The following is an 11730-nucleotide window of genomic DNA, read 5'->3' on the forward strand; positions in this document are numbered from 1 at the left end:
TGCTCAGGGCTGGTGCACTGGGACGACCCTGAGGGATGGGATGGGGAGGGAGGGGGAGGGGGTTCAGGATGGGGGACACATGTACACACATGGCTGATTCATGTCAGTGTATGGCAAAGGCCACTACGATGTTGTAAAGTAATTAGCCTCCAATTAAAATAAATTAATTAATTAAAAATAAATAAATAAAATTGGAACTAAAACATGAGATAGTGAGGGTCTCTAGGTTCTAGAGAAATCGGGAAAGTGTGTTTTCTTAGCTTAGAGAACTCGGGTTCTTCTTAGATCCACCTTCATTCTCTTTGGTGGTCTCAGCCCTTCTGGATAGATGCTGGGGAAAAGGGGTTTAAATCAATGCAGCAAGCATAATTCATGCTAATTTTCCAACATCTGACTTGGGTAAGAGCTTTCCTGGTGCCAGAGTTTTCTTTTTTTGCAGAGGTAGTGGAATAAATCCGATGGGGTTCTCTCTGGGCTCCCAGACATTTAAATTATTTACACTCACTGAACCCTTGTCAATGGAAAATGCAATGCAGAACCTAAGAATACTCAGACCTAGATACAATTCTTGCTATTGACAGTCAAGTTTATTTCCTCACCATCTCTTCCTTTGGCCCTGCACACCCCCTCCCACACCTCTTCCAAGACCCTTTCCTAAGGTGGGGCTACTTAAGCCAAATGTTGCCTTTATGTCTAGTTTTCTTTATATGTTTGTGGCTTTAAAAAAAAAAGAGAGAGAGAGAGTACCATAGACTGGGGAGGGGCCTGGTTACCAAGGCAACTGAATTGGGTGCCGGTGCTTTTCCAGTGTCAACTGGACACTCTGCCCAATTTGCTAGATCATTTGTGGAAGGTTGTTTCTATGACGTATGACCTTTTTAAAAGCTTTAATGGTCCAGAACACTCAAATCGCCTCATCACCCCCTGGGTGATCAGTTACTGGAGCCCAAAGACAGAGGATCTGAAAAGACACATTTGAGCAAGGCCAAGTTCTGTCTTATGGTCTGGGGTCTACAAACTTGGCCTTAGGGATAATGTGCTGTCTGTATATTTATGCCTCTGCCAGCATCAGACAGCTGGGCTCCCAGGAGCCCTTCATGGCTGAAATCTTCCCCTGGGCTGGCAGCTCCTTCTCCAGCTGGGTCCACCCAGTTTTACATTTCTCCTTTACTCCTTTCAGGCCACTGTTCATTCACCAGGGTTGTGGGGCCACATTTTATTTATTTTTGTGATGTTGTCCAGCACCTATCTCAGGGCCTGGCATATGGCAGGAGTTGGTAAGTATTTGTTGAAATGTGTGTGAAATAATCGGGGCTTCCATGGTGGTTCAGATGGTAAAGAATCTGCCTGTGATGCAGGAGACTCAGGTTCCATCTCTAGGTCAGGAAGATCTCCCTGGAGAAGGGCATGGCAACCCACTCCAGTATTCTTGTCTGGAGAATCCATGGACAGAGGAACCTGGCAGGCTACAGTCCATGGGTCACAAATAATCAAGTCTCCCCTTTACTTCCTGAGACCCAAAAACCCATATATCAATCAATAAAAGTGTACCAAGCACTGTATTACTTTGCTAAGACCACTGTAACAAAATGCCACAGACTGGGTGACTTAACAGAAATTTAGTTTCTCACAGTTCTGAGAGCTGAAAGTCCAGGACCAAAGTGTTGGCAGGCTTGGCTCCTCTGAAACCTTTCTCCACAGGTTTCCCTTCTCTCTATGTCCTCACATAGTCACCCTGCTGTCTCCTTTTGGGTCCAAAGTTCCTCTTCTTCTATGGACAGCAGCCAATTTGGGTAAGGACCCACGATAATGGCCTCAGTTTTACTTAATCATCTTTTTAAAGACCCTGTCTCCAGGTGCAGTCACATTCTGAAGTTGCAGGGGTTAGGGTTCCAACACACAGATTTTGGGTACACATTTCAACCTATTAGAAGCACCTGTCATTTGTCAGCACCTGCGCTAAGCCCTGAAGGCAAAGGAAAGTGATTTTCAGAATTCTTGACAGCAGCCAAGACTTGGATGCTAAGCATTCAGGACTGGACTGACCAGGCTGATCAGAAGAGCTGCTCGTTGGGAATGATTGGTGTACTTTTATGTATGCATCCTTGCTTAGTCTCAGAGATGGCATCCCATGGTCTCAGGTCTCATGCAACATGTAGTGGGAGCCCTAGCAATGAAAGAGTAATTCTAAGGGTGGTGAGTGCTGGAAGCATTAGTTCAGGCTGCTGTGGAGGTATTGTTTTTGTTGCTCAGTCACTAAGTCATGTCTGACTCTTTGCAACCCCATGGACTGCAGCATGTCAAGCTACCCTGTCCTTCACTATCTACCAGAGTTTGCTCAAACTCATGTCTGTTGAGTCAGTGATGCTATCTGTCTCATCCTCTGCCTTTTGTCTTCAATCTCTCCCGCCATCAAAGTCTGTTCCCTGAGTGGGCTCTTAGCATCAGGTGGCTAAAGTGTTGGAGCTTCAGCTTCACCGTCAGTCCTTCCAATGAGTATTCAGGGTACAATGTGGAGGTACAATGGGAAGTTACCCTTTTGGGTGTTTGTGAGGGGCAGGGTAGGGAATGACTTTGTGAGAAAATGCTTCCACTCTTGGCCAATGCTTTCAATCCTAAGTTCTTTTATGCAGACACCAGTGTCAATTTCCCCAACCTTCCTAGGAGGATGGGATTGTAAGTCTGGATTCTTCCTGATGATAGCACCCTTAAGATTCTTTTTTTTTTTTTTCTAGGTTTCAGCTGAAGAGTTACAGATACTATGTCAGGAGATAAAATTAAGCGGTTATCTTAAGTTTGGTGGAATGATGAGGGATTTAATAATTGAATTAAAATGGTGAGGTAGCAAGGCAGAATAGAAAAAGGGAACAGGAAAGACAAGACCGAAATAAAGAGGGTACGAGTTACCTTTTTTAGGAAGCATCAGGGAAGATTTATTAATCCCGCTGCTGTGATGCACTCAGTTGTCTGGTCGTGTCTGACTCTTTTCGACCCCATGGAGCCCGCCAGGCTCCTCTGTCCATGGGATTTCCCAGGTAAGAATACTGGCGTGGATTGCCATTTCCTTCTCCAGGGGATCTTCCTGACCCAGGAATCGAACCTGAATCTATTGTGTCTCCTGCATTGGCAGGCAGATTCTTTCCCACTGAACCACCTGGGAAGCCCTTATTAATCATAATAATGACTAACACGTTATGCTTCTTCTCTGTGTTCAACTAACATGCCTTAAGCACATAATGTGTGCTTGGAACTAGCATCAGAAGGGGCAGCAAACAGCAGAGAAGGTGGTTACCTTTGTGTCATTTACAATCTAGAGAGTGGCTTCCTTTGTATTTTATAGTGGATGCTGCCCTGCACCCCTCAAATCCCCTTTTAGAATCATTCCTCCAGTTCTTCAGTTTTATTTATTTTTTTATTGTAGTATAGTTGCTTTAGAAAGTTGTGTTAGTTTCTGTTGTATAGCAGTGACTGTAATACAGAATGAAGTAAGTTAGAAAGAGAAAAACAAATATCACGCATTAACATGTGATAGTTCTTCTGTGTATTCTTGCCACCTCTTCTTAATATCTTCTGCATCACTTGGCTGGCAAAGGTTCATATAGTCAAAGCTATGGTTTTATGAGTAGTCATGTGTGGATGTGAGAGTTGGACCATACAGAAGCCTGAGCACTGATGCTTTCCAACTGTAGTGCTAGAGAAGACTCTTGAGAGACCCTTGGACTGCAAGGAAATCAAATCAGTCACTCTGAAAGGAAGTCAATCGTGAATATTCATTGGAAGGACTGATGCTGAAGCTGAAGCTCCAATACTTTGTCCACCTGATGAGAAGTGCTGACTCGTTTGAAAAGACCCTGATGCTGGGAAAGATTGAAGGCAGGAGGAGAAGGGGGCGACAGAGGATGAGATGGTTGGATGGCATCATTGACTCAATGGACATGAGTTTGAGCAAACTCTGGGAGATGATGAAGGACAGACAAGTCTGATGTGTGGCAGTCCACGGGGTTGCAGAGAGTAGGATTCGACTGGCTGACTGAACAGCAAGAATATTAACATGTATGTGAACAATTGCATTGATGACCTTATTTGCAGAGCAGAAATAGTGATACAGATGTAGAGAACAGACATCAAGTGGGGAAAGGTGGGAGGGATGAATTAGGAGATAGGGATTAACATATATACGCTACTGACATAATCTTCGGGTGTGCTGAGTTGTGTCCAACTCCTTAAGACCCCTCAGGCCTTCTCTGTCCATGGGGTCTCCAGGCAAGAATACTGAAGTCGGTTGCTATTTCCTTCTTCATATACATATATAATGTATATGCTATTATGTATAAAATAGATAACTAATGAGAACCATCACTTCATGGCAAATAGACGTGGAAACAGTGGAAACAGTGTCAGACTTTATTTTTCTGGGCTCCAAAATCACTGCAGATAGTGATTGCAGCCGTGAAATCAAAAGACGCTTACTTCTTGGAAGGAAAGTTACGACCAACCTAGACAGCATATTAAAAAGCAGAGACATTACTTTGCCAACAAAGGTCCATTTAGTCAAAGCTATGGTTTTCCAGTGGTCATGTATGGATGTGAGAGTTGGACTATAAAGAAAGCTGAATGCCGAAGAATTGATGCTTTTGAACTGTGGTATTGGAGAAGTCTTGAGAGTCCCTTGGACTGCAAGGAGATCCAACCAGTCCTTCCTAAAGGAGATCAGTCCTGGGTATTCATTGGAAGGACTGATGCTGAAGCTGAAACTCCAATACTGGCCACCTGATGCAAAGAGTTGACTCATCGGAAAAGACCCTGATACTGGGAAAGACTGAGGGCAGGAGGAGAAGGGGACGACAGAGGATGAGATGGTTGGATGGCATCACTGACTCAATAGACGTGGATTTGGGTGGACTCCGTGAGTTGGTGATAGACAGGGAGGCCAGGTATGCTGCAGTTCATGCGCAAAGAGTCGGACACAACTGAGCGACTGAACTGAACTGAACTGACTGAATAAGAACCAACCACATAGCACAGGGAGATCTGCTCAAATCTGTTTCTCCAGCTTCTAGCTAGTGCTGACACACCTGTAGTTCACAGGAACCGCCATCAGCTGAAGAGCCTGCCGCACTTTGGGTTACGGTCCCTCTTGAAGGCAGCCTGCACCCGGTGACTGGGAGACTGGGGCTTTGTTGTTTTTCTTTAGTCCCTAAGTCAAGTCCAGTTCTTTTTCAACCCCATGGACTGTAGCCCACTAGGCTCCTTTGTCCATGGGATTTCCCAGGCAAGAATAGTGCAGTGTGTTGCATCTCCTCCAGGGGATCTTCCTGACCCAGGGATTGAACCCAAGTGTCCTTCATTAATCAGTGGATTCTTTTACCACTGAGCCACCAGGGAAGCCCTGAACACAGGCTACAGAGGACCAACCCTTTGCCCTAGTCCTAGAAAACTTCAAAGGGCTGTCCCAGCAGAGACATTACTTTGCCAACAAAGGTCTGTCTAGTCAAGGCTATGGTTTTTCCAGTGGTCATGTATGGATGTGAGAGTTGGACTGTGAAGAAAGTTGAGCACTGAAGAATTGATGCTTTTGAACTGTGGTGTTGGAGAAGACTCTTGAGAGTCCCTTGGACTGCAAGGAGTTCCAACCAGTTCATCCTAAAGGAGATCAGTCCTGGGTGTTCATTGGAGGGACTGATGCTGAAGCTGAAACTCCAATACTTTGGCCACCTGATGCAAAGAGTTGACTTATTGGAAAAGACCCTGGTGCTGGGAAAGATTGAAGGCAGGAGGAGAAGGGGACGACAGAGGATGAGATGGTTGGATGGCATCACTGACTCAATGGACATGAGTTTGGGTGGACTCTGGGAGTTGGTGATGGACAGGGAGGCCTGGTGTGCTATGGTTCATGGGGTCACAACGAGTTGGACACGACTGAGTGAACTGAACTGAACAGTCTGGAGCTCCCTGGGGAATCAACTGAGGCTTCTGATGTGGCTGCATTCTGGTGCAGCACATCCCCTGTCCAGTCCTTCATCCCTCAGCACCCCATCGGTGCCAACTGTGGGTAGCACACTCTGAAAAGCTTTCTGTGCACACGCTCCATCTGAGAGTCTAAGATGGGAACTCTGATCTAAGATACATGGATTTAAAAAAAAAAAATCCCAACCGTAACCGAGGTTGCTATATTTTATTATTTTTTTATTGGGGCATAGTTGTTTTATAATGTTGTGTTAGTTTCTGTGGTACAGCGAAATAAATCAGCTGTGTGTGTGTGTATATGTATCCTCTCCCTCTTGACCTTCCCTCCCCCTTATCACACCTCTCAAGGTCATTGCCGAGCACAGGGTTGAGCTCCCTGTCGATACAGCAGGCTCTCACTTGGCTATCTGTTTTACACGTAGTAGTGCATATATGTCAATCCTAATCTCCCAGTTTGTCCCACCCTCCACATCCCCCTGTGTCCACACCTCCATTCTCTAAGTCTGCATCTCTATTTCTGCTCTGCAAATATTTTATCATTCCCATTGTACACATTAAGAAATCAAGGCTTAAAAAAGCTGAATAATTTGCTGCAGGTTGCAGAGCTAAAAAGTGGTAAAATTGGAGCATGAACCCATTGCTTTCCGATACCCTTAAAAAGCACTACCTTGCTCTAACGTAGGGTAACAAGGACTCTGGGCCTTGAGGATAAGCAAAACTTGGACAAAACTGGGTTTTGAGGACAACTTTTTTCCCACCTCCCAAGAGTTAACTTGGTTGTCCTCATTGTCCGGGTGAGAATCAAATCATTTACTATTGATCCTAAAAAAGCTACTGTTCCTTTTTCCTAAAGTGTCTCTGCAAAAGGAACATATTGATTTCCGAAGGACGATTCGAGCCAATTTTTTCTTTAAACTAAGAAAATATAGATTTTGTTAAAAACTTGACTCTGTAAAGTCATTTTGATTTCTCATTATTGTGTTCTATCTTCTAACTCTCATCCAAGAAGGCCAAACGTTAACAAAGTCCAGGAAGGCTTGATATTACTGACGCGCTTTGTCTTCACGAGGCTGAAGGCTTTAACTGAAGCGCAGGGGGCTTCTGCAGTCCCGCGCTGTGTATGTGTGTGCCTGCATGGTTAATGGCCACCAATGCACTTTTCTGTTCATTCTTTTACTGTAGAGTCTGGCAGGGAGGGTTTGGTATCCCTGTTCTTCAGATGAGGAAACGAGGACTCAGAGGGATTAAAGTGCCCAGGTCACAGCTCTAGAGAGAGAAGAGCCTGTACCTGAAACCCCTCCATCTGTCCCCCACAACCTAACTCCTATAGCCACAGGTTGGCAAAGACATCTCTGTCTAGAACTGGTCAGCCTGTCTGGACCCAAACCTGATGTGTATTTTCCATCCCTCATCCAGGCTAATGATACCAATTTCCACTCAATTATCTCTGCCAGAAGCCCCAAATATTCCTGAACTTTTCACTTCCTATTTGCCTCTTTGTCTCCTCCTTCATTTAAAACTGCATCTTTAAATCTTGTACCAGAATATTGCTCAGACTTCACTGTATTTTGCATCATCGCCGTCTGTCACATGACTCAGAATGCAGTAGTCCCCTAACTGGTATACAGCTGGAAAATGGATGTTCTTGGAGTTCCTAGGTAGGTTACGGCATTGTCTGCAAATGTGGAACGCTTTGTCTCTTTCTAAAAAAAAAAAAAAAAGTATCTCTCTTTTTGTCTTCTGTTACTGAGATTACCAGCACTGTTGGCATAATACTGAATAATGGTGAAAGTGAAGTCGCTCAGTCATGTCTGACTCTTTGCGACCCCATGGACTATTCAGTCCACAGAATTCTCCAGGCCAGAATACTGGAGTGGGTAGCCTTTCCCTTCTCCAGGAGATCTTCCCAACCCAGGGCTCGAACCTGGGTCTCCCGCATTGCAGATCAGATTCTTAGCCATCTGAGTCACCACGGAAGCATAACAGAAACTATCACACTTAATGGTGAAACACTAGAATAAGGCCCACTCATCAGCTTATTCTGGCCTGGAGAATTTTCCATGGACAGAGGAGTCTGGCGGGCTACAGTCCATAGGGCTGCAGAGTCAGACACGACTGAGCAACTTCACGCACACGTGCACGGGAACAAACATCCTGGGTATCATACGCAGGTTTAGGCGGCCACTGTGGGATTTACAGTGCGTCTTCTATTGATAACAGACGGTGGCTGTATGTATGTGTGTGTGTGCTCAATTGCTTAGTCGCTCGGACTCTGTTGGTGGAATTTTCCAGGCAAGAATACTGGAGTAGATTGCCATTTCCTCCTCCAGGGGATCTTCCAGACCCAGGCATCAAACCCACATCTCTCTCATCTCCTACATTGGCAGGCGGATTCTTTACCACTAGTGCCAACTAGGAAGCCCTTACTGTATGGATACAGACAGATATGAAAAAAGAAATATCTATTACATATGTATGTATATATGTAAAATTATATACATACAATTATATAAATATATAATGTATACTTCTTTTGATAATTTATAATTACATACATATGTTTATATTTTCCCAATATTTTATGATAGTGGATTTCATTAATGTATTTTTTCCTATTGTTGACTCATTCTTAACATTTCTCCTAATATCTAAAAAATACAAACCAGATTTATTTGTTCGCATTTTATAGGCATACCTTGGAGGTATTATAGATTCAGTTCCAGACCACTGCAATGAAGAATATATTGAAATAAAGTGAATCATCCAATAGTTTTAGTTTCCTAGTGAATATAAAAGTTATGTTTACATTATACTGTATTCTGCTAAGTGTGAGAAACTATTGCTAAGAAGTGGTAACCACCATCTGAGCCTTCAGCAAGTCGTAATTTTTTGTGATAATAAGATCAAAGATCACTGATCACAGAAGACCACAGCAAATAAGATAACACAGAAAAAGTTTGAAATATTTTGAGAATTAGCAAAATGTGATAAATAGACAGGAAGTCAGCAAATGCTGCTAGAAAAAATGGTGTTGATAGACGGACTCGGTGCAGCCTTGCCACAAACTTCCGGTTAGTAAGAAGTGCAATATCTGTGAAGTGCAAGAAAATGAGGTATGCCTGCAACTTGGAATTTTCTGTTTATGCTTGTAAGTAGGTTTTGGCCAAAGTGGGCGTGTGTGTCTGTATGATGTCTGTACAATATACTTTTTTGGATCTGATTTTAGTACTAGGATGATGGTAACCCAATAGGAAAAACTGAAACACTCTCATAGTTTTCCAAGCTCTGAAATAGTTGACATAAGGTTTAGTACTTCGCTTGCAAAACAGTTTTATAGAACAAGTCTGATGCCTGATTAGTCCCAAGTCCTTGAATTTGTTTCACTTTTCTTTCTTAATTATTAACCTATTCAGTTTTTAAGTTCTGCAGTCAAATTTCTTCATTTATGTATTTTTAGAGAATCATACATTTCATCTGTCACCTCCTGTTGCCAACATTTCATTGCAGGATATTTTGCTGCCAACAAATTAAGGAAGACGAGAACTCACAATAAAGGATAATTTGAAAATATTAAACGCTTTATATACTTAGCTTTGGAACAGTGAAGGACAGGGCAGCCTGACGTGCGACCTTCCATGGGGTCAGAAAGAGTCAGACATGACTTAGTGACTGAACAACAACAACAACAAATATTTAGCTTTAAGAAAACACTGCCCTTGTTTTTCTTGTTTCACTGTGAATCAGTGAACACTCCACCACGGCCTGATACTGAGGTGAGGACTGGATTTTGGGAATCACTGGTTTACAACTGATCTTTCAAGGCTCAATCCCCCTCCACCACATCTCACCGTTTCTTGCCTATTCCAGACTCTCTCCTTTCCTTTCCCTTCCTCCCTCCCTTCCTGTATTTCTTTCTTGCCTCTATGTATTTGCAAACAATTTCTCTCTCTTCCTGAAATGGCCTTCCTCTGCTTCCATACACAGAAGTGACAGTTTATGTGAGGGATAGATTTTTGAAAAATTTATATAGTTCAAAACTAACATAATTAAAAGATTACTTTTCTCACAGATCTAATAAAAGTATTTCTGATCGTATTTGTTTCTTTCTTTTTTTTTTTCTCCCTAAATGTCACTTTACTGTAAAACCATAAATACAACACTGACAAGAAATCATTTCAAGAGCTGATCCTCTAACCATTAAAAGCCTTGGCATCAGCCAACCGGGAAGCAAGAATTTGGAGGGGTAGTGGGTGATGAGTTCTGGGCTGGGGCTTCAAGGAACCAAATGGACCCTTCCTCTTCTCCCTGTTGGACAAAAACAGACAGGTAAAAACAGCAACATTGAAACAGCTCAGGTTTCAGGTTCAGTTTCATTACTTTGTAAAATTCTTTTTTTCCCTGTTCTTTTCCTCCATTTGACATCAGTGAAAGTTTTAATTATCACAAAACTGATTTTGCTGTAAATGGAGAAAGCACCAAAACAAAATGAAATCAAAAGCCCAAAGGTCAAACCGCAAACCCCAAATAAACCCTCAGGTCTGATCAGGGTTTACATATCAGAAGCGTCAACTCCACTCCCACGCAATGTGACTCTGCAGGATTGTTGCACCCACACCAACTTGACACAGGAGTGTAAACAATGTCTGCTGTGAATTAAGGCAGCAAGGGCAACGCTAGGAAACTTTTTAAAAAACACAGTACATGGTACACAGGGTCCCAAGATAACCCTGCATAAAGCCCTTGTGGAGATCTGAGCCAAGCACTGATTGTTGGTAAAAATACTGTGTGGCTACAAAAGTATAAATTAATGCTACTGGTATTAAGAAATATCAGACACATGCAACTTAAATATGCATTAATACTTATGAAAACTCTCCCCTTAAAAAAAAGATGGTTTTTGTTATTTTGTAATTTTTTTAATGTATTTTTTAAACTTGAGTTTCTTGCTGTGAAAGAGAGAGACACAGTCAGATGTGCCTATAGTATTGCCTAGAATGTCTCAACTGCTGAGAAAGGATGGGGTGCATACTCATGACCACTGGGTGGGACTGGGAGGGAGGGGGCACCAAGATTTACCTGATATGAAAAAATCACTGATGTGAAGTCTCAGGGGAAAGAAGGTAGGTTCCATATATGTGCGTTAATATAGGTTTAGTTGCTCACTCTTGCGAGCCCATGGACTGTAACTCACCGGGTTGCTCACTCCATGGGATTCTCCAGGCAAGATTACTGGAGTGGGCTGCCATTTCCTTTTCCAGTGTTAGGATATGGTATTTGTTTTTCTCCTTCTGACTTACTTCACTCCATATGACAGTCTGTAGGTCCATCCACCTCTCTGCAAATGGCACTATTTTGTTCCCTTTTTTATGGCTGAGTAATATTCCATTGTATATATGCACCACATCTTCTTTATCCGTTTCTCTGTTGATGGCTTCCGAGTCCTGGCTGTTGTGAGTAAACAGTGCTGCAGGGAACACTGGCGCTAATATATCTTCCTGAATTATGGTTTTCTCTGTGTACATGCCCAGGAGTGGGACTGCTGGTTCTTACGGTAGAGGTGAATCTATTTGCAAAGCAGAAACAGATGCAGAAGTAGAAAACAAATGTATGGATATCAAGTGGGGACAGGGCAGGGGGAGAGTGGGTGAGATAAATTGGGAGATTGGCATTGACATATATATACTGCTGATGCTATGTATATTGGTAAAATAGATAACTAGTGAGAACCGACTGCATGACACAGGGAACTCTATTCAACGCTCT

This window comes from Odocoileus virginianus, chromosome 29 (assembly GCF_023699985.2).
Source record: "Odocoileus virginianus isolate 20LAN1187 ecotype Illinois chromosome 29, Ovbor_1.2, whole genome shotgun sequence".
NCBI lineage: Eukaryota > Metazoa > Chordata > Mammalia > Artiodactyla > Cervidae > Odocoileus > Odocoileus virginianus.